Here is a 21,922-nt window from a genome sequence, read left to right on the forward strand (position 1 = left end):
CAGGATTAGTTCATAATGATGTAAAGATCACTGAACCTACAGACATTGGCAACATAGTGGCTGACAGGTTCAGTGCATATTTCTCCCCCCCCCCCCCAAAGGGAGGGATATCTATACCAGGGGATTGTAGCCCCCCAAACATCTCAAATGCTCAGGATAGAACTGCTCTATCCAAGGCGTGAAACACAGCATCCATGGGACCGGATGGTGTCCCCGGTTGTGGGCTCCACGAACTCAATGAGGAATTGAACCCGCAGTTAGAGCAGCTGTTTAATCTTGGCCTCACCTCAGGATACGTACCCAAGGAGTGGCGTACGGCAACAGTGGTCCCACTTCACAAAGGTGGTGCCTCCACCGACCCCGGACACTACCGTCCCATCAGCTTGACAAGCCTGGTCTGCAAAGCTATGGAGAGGATCATAATGGAACTCATGAATGAAGACATAGGGGACTTGCAGACTTTGGATCCAACACAGTTTGGCTTTGTCAAGGGCGATCATGCCTTTTAAACTTGGTTGACTATTTCAGAATGGTCACCAAGGCCATTGACGAGGGCAAAGCAGTCCACACAGCCTACCTTGACCTGGTGAAGGCTTTCGATACAGTACCCCACTCGGGTATCATTGACAAACTCACCAGCTTAAATGTAGACCCATACGTCACAAGATCGGTTACAAACTGGTAAGTGACAGCACCCACAGGGTCAAGGTTGATGGCGCCATGTCACACTCAAAGCCTGTCACAAGTGGTGTCCCACAGGGCTCAGTCCTGGGCCCACTTTTGTTCGTCATCTACTTTTCAGACGTACAAGCAAACACAGGAGGATTATGGCTGACAAGGTTTGCAGATGACTGCTAACTGGGAACCATAGTTGACAACCCATCTGACACAGACATCCTTCAGACGGGTCTTATAGAAACGGATAACTGGTGCCAGAGCCATGGCCTACAGTTAAACACTAAACAATGCATAGTCATACCCTTTGGGAAGAACAAGGTTACCCCTAGTTCCCATATAGGTGTTACTCCTCTAAGGACAGGAGAGGTTATCAGGGATCTGGCCACCCAGGTTGACAGTAACCTTTCTTTTGACACTCACGTTGCCAAAGTAGTTAGGAAGACCTTCTACATTGCCCACCTCATCATGCAGGGATTCACATCTAGATCAAGGGAGGTCATTGTTCCCCTCTACTCATCACTCATCAGACCAATGATTGAGTACAATGCCCCATTCGGAATGTTTCTGACCCAACACCTGCAGCAATTGGACAGGCCCCACACATTGCTCACCAGACGGATAAAAGGTCTCAAATGTATGTCTTATGTTGCCTGACTGCAGGAACCCCAGCTCTATTCAGTTGCCTACCATCTGCTCAGAGGTGGCCTGTGCCTGACATACTAGGCCATGTCCAACCCGGAATTAATGCACATGCTTCACCTCAAAACCTCTAACTCCATCAGATCTACACGGGCAGGAGATTTAAAGCTCAACACGGCTATTCCTAGGGTGTGCTGGAGGGACAGATTCATCACCGAGAGACTCCCTATGCTGTGGGACATCATCCTGGTACATATGAGGCTTGGCACCTCACTGGCTTTGTTCGAGAGAAATCATGACCAATGGATGGGTGATCGCAGGTATACCCCAGGGATAACCTCAGTGTCACTGCTTGACAGAGGCACAGCAACATAATGGGCATATTATCCTTAGAACTGAAGGGGTGGCAGAAGCCACAAAACTCTGGGCTAGGCTTATATATGCCCTAGGGCAGATAGCCTAGTATGAACCTATGCAACTATGAACATAGGCCTGGTGCAGTTCCTGCTATTAGGATGGCGGTCTGCAGCAAGCTATTTAGTAGTAGGCAGTTTTAGCAATTGGTATTTGACCATGGCTAATCCATGTTGCTTCTTGTTGTGGTACCAACATGGGGGTGTGGTTATCCATGACATTTATTGCTAGTCACCCTCGTTTTGTAGCTTGTTCCATGTTTTTGCACATGTACATCCCTGTATGAGGTGTGACCTGGTAGTGTTAGGGTGCTGGTGTGGGCTTTGTCCCAGTTGTCTATTACAGCACTGATATCTACATCCTCTATACTGTGTGTGGTTACACTGCACACATCTTGCTGTTTATACTTCTGGCATTGGGTAGCATTACATCTAGGTTCCTATCCCTTGTGGTACCTATGAATGTGGGTTTGTGTTTTTGTGGTTTGTGATGGGTGAGGGTGGATGTTAGTCAGGGTCCTCTGGTGTGCATATGGTACATGGTGTTACATTACTTGACACATGGCATTCATGCCTCGGGTGGTGCTGCAGGGCTGCCTCTGTCGGATGCACATACTACACTCCCTGTACATGTTTGGAAGCAGGTTGTGTCATGTTAGGCATCCCTGTTACTATATGAGTGAGTCAGAGCGGGTATCAGTCTCAGTGTTCCTACTGACCAAGTGTATGTGCTATGCGTTGCCTCTTTGCCAAGGCCAGGGCATACTGGGCACGCCTCCTTCTGCCTACTGGGGCAAGGTCAGGTTGTTCCTCCTTCGAGTCACCCTCTGCCTGTGGTGGCCTTGGCAATGGTGGGGGTATGTTTGGCCCAGCCCTATGCTGGTCCTGCTGCAGCTGTTTCCACAGGATCATATTATGTAGCATAGCACATATCATGATCATTTGGGTACATGTAGTTGGTGTGTACTGCAAGGCTCCACCAGATGTGTCCAGACACTGGAACCGTGACTTGAGCAGCCCAAACACATGCTCTATGATATTACGTGTTTGTGCGTGTGCCTCATTATGGCGTTCCTGTTCAGGTGTGTGTGCATTTCTGATGGGTGTCATCAGCCACGGCTCAAGTGCGTAACCTGCATCCCCCACTAGGTGTCCATGTGGGAAGTCCCCAGTGGCAAATGATTGGTACAGCTACATCAGATGCCAGATGTGGGAATCGTGGTAGCTCCCAGGGCAGCCAGCACACACATTCATTATTATGCCCTGGGCATCACACACGACCTGGCAGTTGATGGAGGGGAATTCCTTGCGGTTCATGTAGGCTCTACCCCGCTCACCGGCTGGTGCTTTGATGCGTATGTGTGTGCAGTCTATTGCACCCAATACCTCAGGGTATCCCGCTATTTGCTGGAAGAGACGCATATTGCTGGCCACAACCTCACGGGCATTGGGGAAATATACATGATCACCGACATGTGCTGACATGGCATCCAGGAACTGGTGCAGTACCCTGGAGGCTGATGCCTGTGATATCCCCATCATATCACCAGTTGGTCTCTGGAAGGTACCTGTTGCTAATATTCTTAGGCCAACACATACCTTGGTTTCCACTGGGATGGGTTCCCCTCTGTTGGTTCTGTGTGTGAGGCGTGGCCTGCACAGCTCAACAATTTACTGCAGAAGGTCTCTGTCCACTCTGTAGCGCTCTACTATCTCCAGCTCATGTAACCCATGGTAGGTTACCCTGGGCCTGTAAACTCTTCTCCTTCTCCTCACTCTGGGTTGTCTGTCAGCATCTGCATTGTCACCACCCTCAGCAATTCGCCTATTCCTGATTATAACAGCTATGGCAGCCCCTAGCATTTCTGCTCTGAGTTCACCTTTTTTCAGTTTTCAATTCTGATAGCTTACTTTCTTGCAGTATCTCTTGTGAGAAACACCCTGCACTGCTCTTTGCAGTGTTTTAAGTGCTGGGTTGGGCTTCTAGTCTGCCTGTGTAATTGCCTGCTTCCAATTGTTTCCACCAATTAACTCCAGCAGTATCCTCTAGCAGTTCCCCTGTAATCTGCTTGTTTCCTTTTTCCTCTCTGTTTCCTGAGGGGGAGCAATGTGCACACCAGCTTAAGCACGCTCACAGTTACTAAAACATGTGCACACATCCCTGCACGGTGTTACACGCACGCACACATCCTTACATGGTGTGAGCTTGGCTGATTCATGTTAAAACGCGCGCACACTGCCTTACACACATGCACGCCCGTGCAAACCATTGTAAACGGCTTGCAACACGCTCCCACATGTTGAACCTGCCTTACACGCGCGCACACGTGTGCATGCACATATATCAAGAAAGTTGGAGTGTAGGGATAGTGTGCACCCTCTGTTTCTTGACTTTTCTAGTGTTCTGTTGGGACACACCTCCCTCCCTGATGTCTGTCTGTCATCTGTCATCTTACATTGCCCTCCAATCTGATACATTTATTTCTATCCCTCCCCCCGTGATGTCACCTACCTCTTACTCTGTTCCTCCCCCTTCTATAACTCTTACACTACTCAGACAGTGCTCATTACCTATGTGGCAGTGTGATTCAGTATTGTAGCCCTCATTTACATAGGATTGCCTAGTAATGCTTAGTTACATGTCTTACACGGAGCTTCCCCCCCTTGACAAACACTAAACGGAGGCCATATTGTTTATGGTCTGCAAGTCCCTCCATTGACATTCCATGTAATACATAAATCCCACAATTGTGGGCTTATAAGCTTCGGTTTTCAGTTTTAGGTAGCGCACCCCATTTGCGCGGGTGTGCGCTGCAGTTACACATCATAATCCCACAAAAAAAAAAAGTTGTTTAAAATATTTTTGCAACACTTTTTCATGCCAATGGCCACATATTTGACAATTGGCATGCTTAATGAAACATATGCACCCTTTATTTGGAGCTGATATAGCTCCGTTTTCATTTTTGCAGAAATGTACTCAGTTGTCAGCTGAGTACATTTCTGCAGCTAACACGTCCATTACACGGACTGGTTTGGGCTTCTTGGATCGCTCAGATACCTCATTTGCATATCTTTCAGCTGCAAATGAGGTATTGAGCATTTCCACGCCCAGTCCGTGTAAGAGACGTGTTAGCTGTCTCTTACACGGAGGTTTGGGCTGTTCCTGAATCGGGAGGCTTACACGGAGGCTTACACTACTCTTAAACTCCATGTAAGCCTTCCTGAATCTGGCCCATTATTTTTATTTTCTTTATGTTATATGTTTCTCTTTTCTCTATCTTTATCTCTGTCATGCAAACACTCTCTCCATATATAAACACCCATGCACACACACTCAACCAGATGTATATTAATGTTGGTATAGCTGTATTTATTTGAAAATATGAGCAGTGATAGGAAGGGTTGTATTTATTGTTTTTGTTTATTGCTTTGTTTTGTGTGTTGTTTTGGTTTATGACTGTGTACTTTGCAGTTGTATATGGGTGTGCTTTTATTATTTTATTGTGTTATGTGTGTAGGTATGAGTTTTACTTAAGAGTATATAGAGATCTTTATTGTGGTGTACAATTTTTCACATATTTTCTGTGTGAGTTGTTTGCTTTATTTGTATTCTGTATTCATATGGTAAGTTTAGTGTCAGTTATGTCTACTAACTACTCTTTTTGCATTGTGTTTTTGTGTTTGAATTCATAGATTATTTTCAGGATATGAGCATAAAAGGCTTCATGATAGTTTTTATGCAGTGGGTTATTATGTTTGACTTGTTTGTTTATCTGTTTATTTTTTATACCTGATGCAACATATTATATTTATTTAGAGTACAATATATGCAGTTCACTGTTAGTTGCATGAGTTATGTCATGTGTTAGATAATTCTGTCATTTATTTCACAGGTCAGTTCAGCCTAGTTTTAGTTTTGTTTTCATAGTTAGTTTATTAGAAGTAAATATTGAAGTATTTAGAAAAATGTAGTGTTAAAATAGTGCAGCAAGTGGCCCACACTAAGGCACTGTACGAGCACATCCACTCATGCATGAATTGTGCCATCCCAAATAGAACCAAGATGCTCTCCTCTAAAAAAAGTAAGCCAATCTGGTGGTCCTCTGCCATAAACAAACTTTACAGCAAAAGGAAGAAACTGTTGCAGAAAAGAGGAAAATCCCAGGATGCAAAAAACTCCCTTACCAGTCTCAATAAGAAGCTGAGATCCCTCATAAAATCCTCTAAAGCTAGTTATGAAAATAAAATTGCCAAAGTTTCCAAAGAAAACCACAAGGCATTCTATAACTATGTCAAGAATCTAAATGGCAATGCTCAGATCTGGTCTGAGCTACAACAGAATGGCATTAAATATACTGATCTCAAGGATATTTCCAATATCCTGGCAGATCAATTCAGTGCCAGCTTCACCCCGTCTCACCCCCTAAATGGCCCATATCAATACCGGAAGTTTGCCAGATTCTGGTAATAATGGCCACACAGGTAAAAAAACGCACTCGCCAAAGCTAAGAATACAGCATCCATGGGACCAGATGACATTCCGGGCTGTGTATTACATGAACTACAAAATGAACTGGCACCTCACTTAAGTGCCATGTTTAATCATAGCCTCACCTCAGGCGTCATGCTCACTGAGTGGTGCACAGCTACAGTTATCCCACTCCACAAGAGGGGATCCACCTTGGATCCCAGGAACTACCGCCCCATCAGTCTGGCAAGCCTGATCTGCAAGGCCATGGAATTCATTATCATGGAACTTCTAAACATTGACATTGGCAACCTTCAAACACTGGACACCACCCAGTTTGGGTTTGTGAAGGGCTGATCTTGTCTCCTGAACCTGATTGACTTCTTCGAATCAGTCTCCAGAGCCATGGACAAGGGTTAGGTGGTCCACACAGCCTATCTGGACCTCGCCAAGGCCTTTGATACCATCCTTCACTCTGGAATCATAGATAGACTTACTAAGCCGGGCATTAATCCCTACATCACTCAATGGGTTGCCAACTGGCTTACTGACAGAATCCACACTGTAAAAGTAGCCGACTCCAAATCCAGTTCCAGACAAAAAAGTGGAGTACCTCAGTGGGACTGTTCTTGTTTGGCATCTACTTCTCTGAAGTACAGGCAAGCACTAAGGGACTCTGACTAACAAAGTTCACAGATGACTGCAAACTGTGAGCAATTATTGAATCCCCAAATGATGTGGATACTCTACAAAAGGGCCTTAGAGAAACAGATGCTTGGTGCCATGGGCTCAAGCTCAATACCAAGAAATGTATAGTTATCCACTTTGGGAAAAAACATGTACCCGTGAATTACCACATAGGTGGCAGTACGCTAAACACCAAAAGTGTGATAAGAAACTTAGGGACACAGGTGGGCAGTGGTCTCACCTTCGATAAACAGATCACCACAACAGTCAGGAAATCCTTCTATGTGGCACACCTCATCACTAAGGGCTTTTCATCCAGAACAAAGAAGGTCATTGTCCCACTGTACTCATCCCTCATTAGACCCATTATATAATACAATGCCCCATTTGGTATGTATCTCACAAGACATCTGCAACAACTGGAAAGGCCATAGAAATACATCACTGAAAGAATCACAAGACTAAAGCAGATGCCATATGCTGACCACCTTAAAAAACTCCAGCTATTCTCTATCGCATATTGTCTACTCAGAGGCGATCTCTACTAAACATACAAGACCGTGTCAAACCCAGAGTTGTTGGACAAGCTAAACTTAAAGAAATCCCAATCCCACAGAGCCACATACTCCAGGGATCTAAACCTTGTCATCACAATAAACAAAACATACTGGAGGGATAGGTTCCTGACCCAGAGACTCCCCAGACTCTGGAATAGAATGCTTGACATGTATGTGCAGTCTATTCCAGAGTCTGAGGAGTCTGGGATAGACTGCTCGACATGTATGGGCAGTCTATTCCAGACTCCCCAGACTCTGGAATAGACTGCCCATACATGTCAAGCATAGCAACTCTTTGGCCCTCTTCAAAAGGAACCTTGACGATTGGATGGGAGAAAGGAAATTTACCTCACAGATCACATCAGTCACCTTGCTAGACAGAGGTCCAGGGAAGTAAATAGTGTGGGAAGAAATTGCCAGGGAGTTGTTATGGCTAGGCTTGTATAGGCTTTAGGGCAGATAGCTTAGTACCAACCTATGAACCTATGAACACATAGAGGAATTAATTCGGTTAGAGATGCAGTGTGGCTGAGCTACAAAGAAAAATAACTCAATATGTATTATATGTAAATCAACACATAACCTAATGCAAATGAGAGACACTATAGAAATTAGAAATATTAGATATGCAAATGACATCAAACATAGATGAGTAATTCGGAAGTTGTTAAAAATAATATGACCCACTGTGGTATTCTGAGCACCATGATTTGTCAATCTCTGTATTGAGATGCTATGATTAGAATCTGAACCACCAGAACATTGTTACTGTCCAACACAGTGCAAAATAATGTCATCCTCATATCAGATGGGTCAATCAGCAGCTGATCTACCATCATCTCTATGATAGGGACATGATTGGCTAGTGCTTTGTACATAGAGATTCCATAGTGGAACTTGAAGACATGTGCTGTCCTCACATGGAATCATGCAGGATCCATGGAATGGCCTTCCCAGTGGACACTAAGACCTATGCAGTATAGACTGCTGTTTTGGAAACTTCTCAGTGCAGAACAGGGGAAATAGAAAATGTTTCACAGGTAAGTGCCTCAAAAATCCTAAACCAGTTCCTTGGCATGGTGCTGTAGCATAGGTAGTAGCAGAAACAATTCCCATGAACTGTAGAGAAGAGAAACTCCAGTATGCAGGCATTGTCTGACATAACTCATTTCTTTGAGGTTCTGGGGTCCATTGACTGCACCTACACTTCTATAAAGGTTCCACCTTCTCCATATGGTACACAATATATCAAATAAATGCCTCAACTCCATGAAGCACTGGGTGGTGCACAATGTACAGGGCATTATTTACTATGTGTCTATGCACCATTTGGGCAGTTCCCATGATTCCCACAGCTGACACATGTGTGACCTCTACCAGTATATGGTGACATATCATGGAGTCATCTAAACTGGTTGTCTCCTCTGACATGCAGAGGAAACACTCCAACAGATATGTAGCCAAAAGCCTACCATTGAATATCTAGCAGCCATTTATCATTACACGTATACACATTCAACTACTATGGCAGAGACAGCATACAGCACCACACTGTTACAGACTCACAGCACCAATGAGCATGTACTCATAGTACTGAATGTTAGCTTCCATTGCCTATGTATTTCTGGGGTTGTGATGCAATATGCTCTGTAGAACTTCAGCAGAGTCTTTGTCTTGTCTGCACACTAAGGTTTGACAGAAATTACTACAGAGCTGCTACACCATAGGGGTGTAACTCAAACTAGAGCAAGCAGCAGATGAGGATCTGGGTGAGGGTTCATTAGAGAAAGTTCTGCAGTGGAACCCTATGCAGGGCTGAGGAGGGCAGAATACACTGTAGCTCTGGCAAAGGGAAGAATACATTATAGCTCTGGCAAACAGGAAGTATCTGGTCCACAACTATAGGCCATGTTCGAGACAACATACCATAAAACTAATGCATGTAATAGCATGTCTAGTATAAGAGTACAACGTGTTGCCTGCCCGTGCTGTTTCTAAACCACATAAATGTGAGGGATGGGCAGGGCATAGTTGTCATCAATTGCACAACAGAGGTGGTTTGCAATGGCAAGGAACAGCATTTCTAACACTGGTGGAAAGTTAGACATGTTCGGCAGGTAGAAGCGGTATCCACATACTCATCTGGTTAGCTGCTGGACATTAGTACACTGTCAATGGATGTGGTTGAGCTTACAAATATGTAATCCTAGCTGGATGGCATGAGTGATCCTACAATACCAGGATAGGAGACCTCTTATGTATTAGATGATGTAGCATTTCAGGAGTCTGTATAAGACACCTGCCATGATGCCATGGGTTGAAGGGAGGTACACTGTTGATGGCCATTTCCATGCAGATACCCAAACTGAACTCCTACATACTGGATAACACCAGATGGCATGGAAGGCCTGGAATTGCATGGCCACAAAAAGCTGACCCTGTGGGGTGGCATATGGCGAAGTCCAACTGGATAGCTCAGTCATGGTACTGCGCACCAGATAAAACCAGATGGCATGGAAGGTATGGGACTGTGCAACTACAAACATTTAACTTTGCGGTGTGTACAGAGAGTAGAGAAGCAGGAGGGTCATCCATGGCTACAGGCAGATCAATGTCTAAGGGAGGAAGCAGTCATGTAAATTGTGACAGGCAAATCAAGCACTAAAGAGGCTTAGGACAGCTATGGAGGTCTTTTCTTGTCACTGTGCACCCTGCAGGTAGCATCTGGCATTGCCATGACTGTCAGTAATCCCATACTATTTGATGAATGCAATGAATGTCAAGTGACCCTTCACAGCCCTCAACAATTATGTGGGCTCCTTGTCCCTCAAGGCCTTATCAGTATAGAAGTGTGCCAGGCTGTCACATATATCCTCAGACATACTCTGTATCACCTTCATTATCTGTGACAGGTTAGGAGTAGCATTGCTTTCTTTTTGAATCAGTGATCTGCACATTCACTGATTGATTTCTACAGTCACACATAAGTCTGTGAATGAGTGGTAACTGTCACATTGACAACCACAGACACACCTTCTCCATGTACAGTGCACATGTTTTGCAATACCAGCACTGACTCTTGCCATCATGTGTACAAGTGAAGATTGGGTACACAGGAGCAGGTTTCCCTGGAAAGGCCAGCCATCACAAAAATATGAGGATGTGCAGGGTGGGCATTGATACCCACCACAAGCATACTTTTACCATTCCTGATCATCTAATCTGACTATGCTATGGAGAGGACCGTATTGGTCAGGCATAAGAATTCACTAATATCAGGCATATCCCATCCTGTTAGTGCAGTATCTTTCATTTTGGTAAAAAACATTTTTTCAAATGCAATATACTTGACATAATCCTCTGTTCAGACACTGTTGCAAGGGATCTAAGCATGCTTTTTAATAATTTCTTATCTTTTGAAAATCTTGTCTCCACACTAGTTCAGAAAACCTTCATCTGGTTCATCTAATTTCTAAAGGCATCTCCTCTAGATCCCAAGAAGTTTGAATTCACCTTTACTATTATCTCATCAGACCCATTATTAATTATAATCCTTCCCCTTGGCATATATTTGTCTAAACACATCAGTCAGTGTGAAAGACCTTGAAGATGCACAACTAAAAAAAAAGTGGTCTTAAAAAATGTAAAGATCTTTGCATGTACCCAGTACTGCTCCAAGGAGATATATGTATAGCCACTCAGACTATGAAAAAATCTAACCTTCTTTGACCCCCTTTTCATTTGAAGAATAAATGGTTCATTAAATGCCTAGTTGAAGGAGCCAAACCCACTTCAACATTTGAATAGAACCAGATGGCATGTTATATTTAGATCCCAGCATTCCCCGCCATATTAACAAACTTCCACTACAAATCAAGTAGAGTAGCCCCCCCTGCCACCATTAAGGTAAAATTAGATAACTGGATGGGCAACCCAAAAATTCACCACCGGTTTTCCCTAGCCCTAAGGCTGGAGGAAGATGTTGAATATGGATAATTGATTAAGAATATAATGGTCTGCACACTGGTTGCATAGTCATGCCTTTCATGCCTATGCTACTATGATCTAGTGGAACATGTCAGGCAGAGACAGAAAAATCTCTAGCTATTGTAAAACATACCCTGACACACTGAGCATATGTATCAATACATGCAAACTATATACAACATCAAAGGATACATAAATTACTTGTGGCCCGTGTCATGGTTATTAAATACCTGATATGCCTGCAGGACAGATATGTGAACACACATGTACCAGGCCTACAGCAGTGACAGTGCTCAGACACTGTGTTACTTTCTGTTCTGTCATGGCTAGACAGGCAAATGACATCATGCATCCTGTCACATCTGATCCCAGAAGGTCTTTTCACCCTTATCCTTACCTGGCATCTACCTGCTATGGGCACATAAGGCCAATATACCTGCATCCTTCACTGCGGAGATTAACATAGCCAGCATTTGTTGCTTTATTCATCCCATTTCAGTATCTGTAACCATGTAGGTGCATCTACAATTAGGGCATATTTGCAGACATGATCTCCTTCCTTTATCAGTTGCCACTGCCTGAGCTGTAGCTGTACAAGTCACACATGTTGTGGATACTATACATTGGTGGCACATGCCTGGACCCAGAAATGTGCAATGCAGTGATACTGTGTATACAGCACAAGATGTACCATAGAGATAGTAGGTCACATAGGCTATGAGGCATATATTGTAGGCTGTGGCAAACAGACCCCAAAACCTGCAGTCCACACCAGTACACCTCTGTGACCTGTGCCATTAATCTGGGCTTTGCCTTTCCTTCTCTTTTATCTCTTTTATGTACTGCAAACCCAGATTGTGCAACATTGTCTATTACTTCCCACACTACCTCCCCTTCTGCAGTGTAACCTCCATGCCCTGTACAGCAGTTTATGGCAATGTGGCTTCCCACAGGCAGCTATTGGCATCGATGACCTTCACACTGACTATATCATCTCCCATAACACTTTTAGCCCACATGTCTTCTTCATCCAGTTAAAAAAAAAAACTTAAAGCAGTATATGCCCCTGCACTGTGTTTTTCCAATGATTTGTTACTGTACACCTCTGCACATACCACAGCTTCTGTCTGAAGTTTGGTTGCCAGTAATTCCATAACATATATTTATATGCCACAATTATGTCAATTACAGTTGCTCACTGTAATACAGTTAGTGTCTCAATGGTGACTGCAACTTTTTTGCATTAACACAAATGTTACAGCTCCAGTGTTATGCAACAATGTAATACATTGCAGATGTTTATGAATCCTGCTCTTAATGCAATGTTATATCAGCACTCCCCTGCACTAGGGTGGTCTTATCTCCCCCTGCAAATGTCAGTAGGTCCATCCTATTGAGCACATGGCTTGCAGCACTGAGCTAAGCTTTAGAGATACCATACTAAGGAAGCATCTTAACGTGTTGCTATTTTTTCAGCTGCAATGATGCTGCTCATGAGCAGTGCTATGAAACGGTGAGTGGTTAGTATTCTACCCATTAGCATAATGCTACCATATATGATGGTCTTGCAAGAATAGTTTATCATTCCAGGGATATCAGTTTTGACAACATTAGTGGACTTTGCCATTGTGCTATATGCTGCTTTATTATACATCAACACAAATCATGTGGTATCCATGATGTGTGCAGTTTGACATGGCCATCTACTTTTCTCCTCTTTCAAACCCCTAGTCAGTTCAGGGCTTTATCATGTACTGCCTTTGAAAAAAGATTTCAATTTGTAGCATGAATTTATGCAGGAGTTTCCTGCACCTTCCCTTTAGCAATCACAGGGAACATCTGTTTAGCAGGTGTGAGGGTACACTATATAAGGGGGATGGATGGCAGTAACATGCCAGAGAGCTGGATGTTGCCACTGTTATTGCTCATTCTGAACAATGCTGTTGTAAGTGCAGTTGCAAAAAGAGATGTCACTCATACCTTCTACATAATGGGAAGTACAGGTTAGGAGAGAGAGGCAATTGTTTTTCTAAGTTGGTTAGTTGGTTTTCATGGCACTGGCACTGTTATATAGGACTTGTAAATTCACCTATTTTACTTAATTTACAAGCATATGAAGATGTGTTTCTGTTATGTAACAATAGAGGAAATTGAGAGTAATCACTTGGCCTGCCAGTGGAGATGAGACAGGATCTCAAGCAATAAGGTTACATACTGTGTATTGCTGGCCATATTGTGTGATATGGCAATCCACTGTATGTCTCATGCATTACTTTCTATCCTCTTTTTCTCTAATTTAATTTTCTTTTTAACAGGATAAGTCACAATGGAGTCAAATGTGAGGTAATAGCTACCAACAAATCCACTCTCTATTGGTCCCCAGCCTGACTCATTTCAAGGATATGAAGGTCACCCAGTATAAGTCAACATGGAGATATTGCTGGCAGCCTCTATAGCCATTCCTCAAGAGGGAGAGCAAATATTCCACTTATGATAGCAGCATTTAGAGCCCATATAGGTCACTGAGCAGGAAGTTTGTCAGCAAATGTTGGCCAAGGTTAGCCAATGGCTAGATGGCCACAGTGTCTTAACCCATAGTTTATAGAGGCCTGAATCTGACCATCCCTAAACATAGGGTCACTAGATGATGTACAGTGGGGGGGGTCAGCCAAAGGGGTGACTGACTTTGGGTTGGTCAGATTTACCTCAGGTCCAGACCCCCAGTCCCACAATAGCAATCCCTCTCCTGCATTATTATGCTCCTCTTCTTTGTATGACCTGTTATTGTTCCACTTTTTTTCATCACCAAATGTTCATCCTTTGTCAGTATCACTCCATTTTTGCCGCACCCTTTGCATTCACCACTTCTCCTGTTGACCTCTGTTCTTATATGTGTTTGTATGCACTTGCCACATTTGCTTTACCCTCCTTCTTCTACCCTGCTGAACATTATTGTCACTCCCATCATACCTTCTTAAAAAAAAGAAAAATGAGAACCTGTCCCCGAAAATGATACATCTCTTTCTCTCCTACCTCAGCAAATCTTACTTTATATTATCTTTTTGTGTGTTCCTCTTCCCTCCTTTGGACTGTACTATCCCCCCATTCCCAACCATATATGCGTGGAATTTCCTTTTCTCTGTGCTGTGGGGCTCTTCACTGGGCAACAAACAGTGTACAATTGGAATCTATGAGATATTTCACTGCATTTATAAATATATATAGAATTAGGCATGCAACCTCCAGGTTTCATGTCCTTCAGTTCATATGACTGCTATAGTGTGGTTTGTGTTTTAGGACAGTTGCTGCTGGTAACATTACTTTGACTCAATCATAGTCCTGCCTACTTTCTTGCAGTACTGTGCAATCCTTGCACTTATGCATACATAATGGCAACCAAGTGAAATGATAGGACCTGATAGAGGAAGTCCTGAAACACGGAGACTGAATGACTGAAAAACAAACTTACAGATACTAAGTCAAACATCCCATTTCTCAGAATAGTCCCTTTCATCTGAGGTATGCTCATCTTGGAGTCATTATATCAAGATCTATCTATCTATCTATATAGATGTATATATATATATATATATATATATATATATATATATATATATATATACTGTGCATATATGAGATTCTCATTGGAGTTAAGCATGCATGTGTGTTGGCTCTAACATTGTTTGATATCCTCTTTTCAGTTCTGCTGATATCTGCTTTTAAAACAGCTATAGAGGGTATCTTTCTCTGAACCAGAGTGGATGGCAACCTCTTCAAACTATCGAGACTTAGATCGAAGACATTGGTGTGTAGAAAGCATCAAAGGGAATTCCAGTTCACTGATGATGCAGCTATTGTGGCTCACACTCAGTAAGAACTTCAGTCACTCATGACTCACTTTGCAGATAGAAGTAGGGAATTTGGCCTAACAATCAGTTTAAAGAAGGCCCAGGTGATGGGCCAAAATGTGGGCAGTAAGCCATTGATCAAAGTGAGTGACTATAAGCTATAGGTTGTCCATGAGTTTGTATACTTGGCTCTACATTCTCTGACAACTTGTCTCTTGTGCATTGGAAAAATCATCATGACATTTCCAAGCTAACAAAGAGAGTATAGGATAATATATATGTGTATGTACTCTATTGTACTACATATCACTAAATGTACCTTTATTGTATTTCCCACTGAGCACATGCTAACAGCCTACCCTAGACTCTAAATACCCCCTAGAACCATGTATAATAATACAGCTCCCATATCCCTGTATTACAAGCCTTGCTATTTCTCACTTAAGCCACTAGGTGGCAGCACTTTACCTCCTTTTTTCCTTCCCGGTGTTTGCTACAGTTACTGAATTTTTATCTGCATCTACTACCCCCTGTATTAGTTTCTACAATGTTTTTTAACCTGCCTTTTATGCCTAGTATCCCCTCACTTCTGTGCCTGCTCCCTCCTGCAGTGATAGTTTTTTGCTGGCTTCTGCTCTGCTTCCTACTCCTTGGCTCTACCCCCACTCCATTCGCCCTGCTGGCTCACTCCACTCCCCTACCCTACCCCAATTTCCACCCACCCCCAGGACACCTACCTTTATTCTTCCCTTTCTCCACCCAGCCAGCCTAATTACCCAATAGGAGTGCTTCTCTCATTACTCCACCTACTTGCAACCATCCCACTTAAACACATCACTCTCTCTACCTCGCTAGCAATTAAAGTCCCCTCCTCTTTCTTATAATTCTAAGAAAACCTTTATCTCTTTCTAAACCTGCTTTTCTTTATAGCCATCTCTCTTCTCCAAATCTATGCCTATCATTCTCCCTTTGCACATATATGCTCTCCTTAATTCTCCACACCCTCCAGGCCCCCTGCTTCCAATATTACCTTCAAAAATAACTACCACACAAACCTACCTTCACTTTCAATCTTTCTCTCATTTCCATTCTATCTCCTCTTCACTCATTCAGCCTAACCCTCTGCACCTATTCCACCCTAAAATTACTGATACTGACACCTAAACTAATCTTAACAACCATGCCCCTCCTTGCGAAAGCAAACAAAAAATTAAAATAGCCCCCTAGAACCATGATAGCCCAAAGAAATAGTGCCTGGCATCAGTGGAGAGCCAATAAAACCATTGCAACCAAACAAGAATTCCAAAACCTCAGGAACAAAGCAAAAAAACAAATTCTACTAGACAAAAGGAAGTATTTTCAATTTGCAAAATAGGCACCAGAACAACCTCCAAAAACTCTAGGCAGCACTAAATACATTACTCCACCCTGGCAGACCAAGTACCACAATATCAGCCACTGTAAATTATAGCACTGACATTCCAGAAGCATTTAATAGATTTTTCATAGAAACCATTTCAAAATTAGTTCCTCAACAACCCACATCTACTACTAGCAATCCCAAGCCTGCTACCAATATCAATACCACCTTCCAATTCAAACTTATTCCCACAGATTATATAAAAAGACTATTAAGTAAACTAAAACCAACCAGCCTAGCAGGCCGACAACATTCCAGCCGAATACCTTCAAATAGCTGCTAATGAGATAGCATATCCAATATCATTTCTCCTGAACAGATCAATAACAGAAAGCAAAATTCCAACAATCTGGAAAATAGCATATGTCACCCCACTACACAAAGGTGGGACTGGTACAGACCTTACCAACTATCACCCTATTGCCATATTATCCCCACTTGCCAAAATATTAGAAAAATGTATTTATCAGCAACTTATGCAATACCTACTGAAAAAACAACTTCTCACTCCTACCCAACATGGGTTTAGACCTGCCCATAGTACACCAACTGCCATCCTCTCCTTCACCAACTTAATCAACCAAAACTGGAATCTAGACAAACTAACATCAGCCATATTTTTAGACCTATCAAAAGCTTTTGACATGGTCAACCATCCCAAACTTCTTGACTCCCTCACTGACCTTGGACTAGCCACTGCCTGGTTTCAAAATTACCTAATAGGTACACAGCAAGCAGTTTGGTGGGATAACAAGCTATCCACACTGCTCCCTATCACAACTGGAGTCCCATAAGGATGAATAGTAGGCCCTTTATTATTTTTCATATTCAATAATGATCTCAACAAGATCACACAAGATGCAACTGTCATACAATATGCTGACAACACAACACTAGTCTGCTCAGCCACCAACCCCCTTCACACTCCTTTCCACTACCTAACAAGTCTTCAAAACCACTGAAGCTTGTTTTCTCAGTAAAAACCTGTTACTGAACCCCAAAAAGACCAAATTACTAATTTTCAAACCAAATAAATCCAACTTAGACACTGATTCTTTCAGTATTATATCTAATGATGGTACCATTATCGCTTCAGACTTCTGCATAAAACTACTGGGTGTTACAATTGACAACAAACTGAAGTATGACTTACACATAAATCATACCATCAAAAACATACACAGAAAACTAGGCAGTCTGTACAAAAATAAAACGTGCATAAACCAACAGACTAAAATTACTATGGCTCAAACTCTGCTACTATCCACACTTCTATATGCTGCCCCCATCTTCACCAACCTATCCAAAACAGAAATTACAAAACTAGACACATGTCACAATCAAATTGCCAGAATTGCCACAAATGGTCCCTACCGTTCACATCATTGCCACTCACTATACCAACTAATGTGGCTTGAACTTCAAAATCTCATTACCTTCCACCAACTAGTTATCATTAAAAAAATCCTACTATATCCAGACAAAATACCAACACTGTCTAATTTACTTAAAATACACGAAAACCCAAGGCAAATACATTCTAGTAACAGGACTTTAATCAAGATCACCAGAACCAACAACTCAGCAGGAGACTCTCTCTTTCCTAACTACATAGGCAAAATCTGGAACTCACTGCCCCCTGATATTACCTCAGCAAATTCTATCATTAAGTTTAAACAACTACTAAAGGAACACCTGTTTATCAATAGATAATGCCCATGCCTTCCCCCAGGTTGACCTTCTACACCTGCTTTTCCCTCAGGACTTTCTATATCAACCTCTGCATACTAATTTACTGCATGTACTAGTATTCTTAATACACAAACCTCATCTACTAGCAGTCCTACTATACTCTAGAAAGCTTTCTACTACTCACTGTACTCCCCATGTCTTTCTTATACCATCATACTCAAACACAACATTGTAAATTCACACATATTTATGGGTAAATTATACATACTCTCATTAATTCAAGTACAAATTACTGGACATACAACTAACGTGTCCTGCTACTAAAATTTGCAGCTAAAATATATATTTTTTTCTCTATATACTTCTGATATGTTATGTTTTTGTACCTGGGCTCTGTATGTGTTTGCTTGCCTTTGCATATTTACAAACTCTGAAGCTTTTCTCCCTGGGCCTCCGCTGAAAATGGACATGTATCCATTCAGATTCTCCCAGTCAACAAATGTAAAATAAAATAAAAAATTAATAAATACCTAAACTCTTACTTTGCAAACCTAAATGGCTAAAGGTTATCCCTTTAACAACCTAGTCTTAGCTGGAGATACCCATCCCAACCCTGGCCCTAATCCGTTTATTAACAAAACCTACCCCTTATCTCCTTCCTCCCCCCACCACACCCTTAAAATCTTTACTGTCAATGTCCAGAGTCTTAACAACAAAATTCACCAATTTCAAGCTTGGCTAAGCCATAACCAACCGAACATCTAGGCCATCTCCAAAACTTGGCTGAAACCCTATAGCTTTGAATCTGAAATTCTGCCCCCAGGATTTCATACTCTCAGAAATGATGGATTAAATAAAAAAGGTGGCGGCACTGCCTTAGTTTACTCTAACCTTCTTACCTTAATTCCCCTCCAAATTCCAATTCCTCAATTTAACAACACTGAACTTACAGCTGGACTACTAAATTTGAATTAACATAAGAATATCTGCATCATTGCCCTATATATCTCATCTGGTAACAATATCTCTACCCTCGAAGATATTCTCCTATGGGCATTAACTGAAATTAACTACAAAACTTACATTCTAGGGGATGTAAATATTGACTGGAACAAAGTCAATAGTCCCTCTCCCTTCCTATCCATTAACTTCTATAACTTTACTCAAATAATCCTTTCCATCACCCGAACTAACAAAACAAATCCCACTGGATCCACTATTGATTGGATCCTAGTCTCCCATCCAAATAAAATAAGCAGCAAATAGCCAACTCTGGCACAATTCTTGACACTGTTAGTGACCACCTCCTAGCTAGCTTTCATTCATCATTCAACTAGCTTTACCCCACACTAGCACCAATACATTCTCACTCGCAACCTCAGTAGCTTCAACCCCCACAACTTTCTCAAATATTGTCAAACAAATGAACTGGCAAATTCTAAACAGCCTTCCTCTTGACAAAGCTATAAACTACTTCAACTCTGTCTTCCTGTACACTCTAAACTCCCTAGCCCCACTAAGAAACAAAAGGATAAAAACAAATACAGCTCCTTGGCTATCCAAAGATACAAAACAAATTATGCATCAAAACGACAAATCATGGACGCTTTACCAACACAATAAATTGCCCAATACCTTGCTCCAATACAAACAGCTCCATAATCTTGCAAAACAGCTACTCACTAAGGACAAAAATATCCTACTATATTAAGCTCCAGTCCAATAACAACAAAAACCCCAAGCAATTCTGACAATCAGTAAACTCACTTCACAATCCAGGCTCCAAGCATAACCCTTGTCCTGAAAGTAAATCCGACCTTGAAATAGGCTCTGAATTTAACTCATTTCTCATAGAAACTATTTCTGACCTGACCAAGACTTTTCACAACAACAACTCACAATTCCCTCACTCTTCTCCATCTAACTGCACTAATAACCCTCCCGTTATGTTCAAGTTCAAACCTGTCTCCACTAACTTTATAAAAAGACTTCTGTCCAAACTTAAACCTTGCTCTAATTCTCCAGACAATATTCCCCCATCCTTCCTAAAATGTGCTGCTGATGGTATAGCTCTCCCAGTCAGCATCATTATTAATAGATCTATAAAGGAATCATACGTCCCCAAACTCTGGTGCTCAGCTTATATTCTTCCTCTTCACAAAGGAGGCAAAGACACCAGCATCTCAAACTTCCGCCCATTTGTTCTGCTCTTACAAATTTCCAAAATCCTAGAAAAATGCATCCACCTCCAACTTATACCTTTCCTGACCCAAAACCATCTTCTTACACCTACTCAGCATGGCTTCCGCCCAGGCCATAGCACTATAACAGCTCTACTCTCTTTCCTAGAAACTGTCAATCAAGCCCGAGATTCAGGACACTTAGTTTCTATGGGTCTATATTAGAATGTCGAAACCTCACTTATGTGAATCCCAAAAGGCTGACGCATACACAGCGAATCGCAAGAACACTGAACATCCTTAAGCGCGAAGTTTAAAATATTGAATTGCCATTGTTGGCCAACTCCACTGCCTGCTACATACTGCCTACACAAACAAAATTAATATGAATGTAATACTATATATGCACTTACCTTAACCCGCACCCTAACCCTAAGGTCAGTAACTATTGCACATTTACGTTAGGGAGCTATACCGGATAAGGGAATCTCCTACTGACGTTTTACCTCGCTAAACATGGTGTGGACAACTATGGCGATTTGGTATTTTGAATTTCGCACTTAAGGACATTTAGTGTTCATGTTGTTCGCTGTTTATGTGTTGTCCTTTCGGGATTCGTATAAGTGAGGTTTTCTCGTTCTAATATAGACCCGTTTCTACTGTTTTGCTCGATCTGTCTAAAGCCTTAGATACTTTTTCCCACAAGCACCTTCTGTATTATTTCTCAAACCTTCATCTCTCACCTAACACTTTATCCTGATTCTTAACTTACCTGTCAGACAGATCACAGGCAGGTAAAAGGAAGAACTCCACCTCTTTCTTCTTACTTACCCCAATTGCCGTACCACAAGAATCCATCCTTGGGCCTATACTTTTTAACATTTTCATCGATAACTTTGACACTGCTATTCTTGATGCCAAAATCATTCAATACACAGACGATTCAACTTTAGTCTGCTCTGCCTCGAACCTCTCTGAATTGCTGACTAAAACCCAAACTGCTTTTTCAACTACTGAAAATTGGATGTGCCAAAAACACCTCTCTCTCAATGCAAATAAATCAAAACTACTACTATTCCCTCCCACAAAGACTTACTCCTACGACAAAAATGCTTTCAAAGTCCTTAGTCAAACCAACTCACCTATAGAAGTGGTTCCTTCTGCTAAACTACTTGGCATTACTATGGACGAACACCTCAAGTTTGCTATCCATATTCAACAAAATATAAAGAAAACCCACCAAAAGCTAGGTATGCTGTACAGGAACAATCTCTTTCTCTCCAGCTCTATTAGGCATACTCTGGCCACTACTTATCTTCTTCCTTCCTTATTATATGGAGCCCCTCTCCT

Source organism: Protopterus annectens, chromosome 4.part0, assembly GCF_019279795.1.
Source record: "Protopterus annectens isolate FY-2018-M chromosome 4.part0, PAN1.0, whole genome shotgun sequence".
In the NCBI taxonomy this organism is placed as follows: Eukaryota; Metazoa; Chordata; order Ceratodontiformes; family Protopteridae; genus Protopterus; species Protopterus annectens.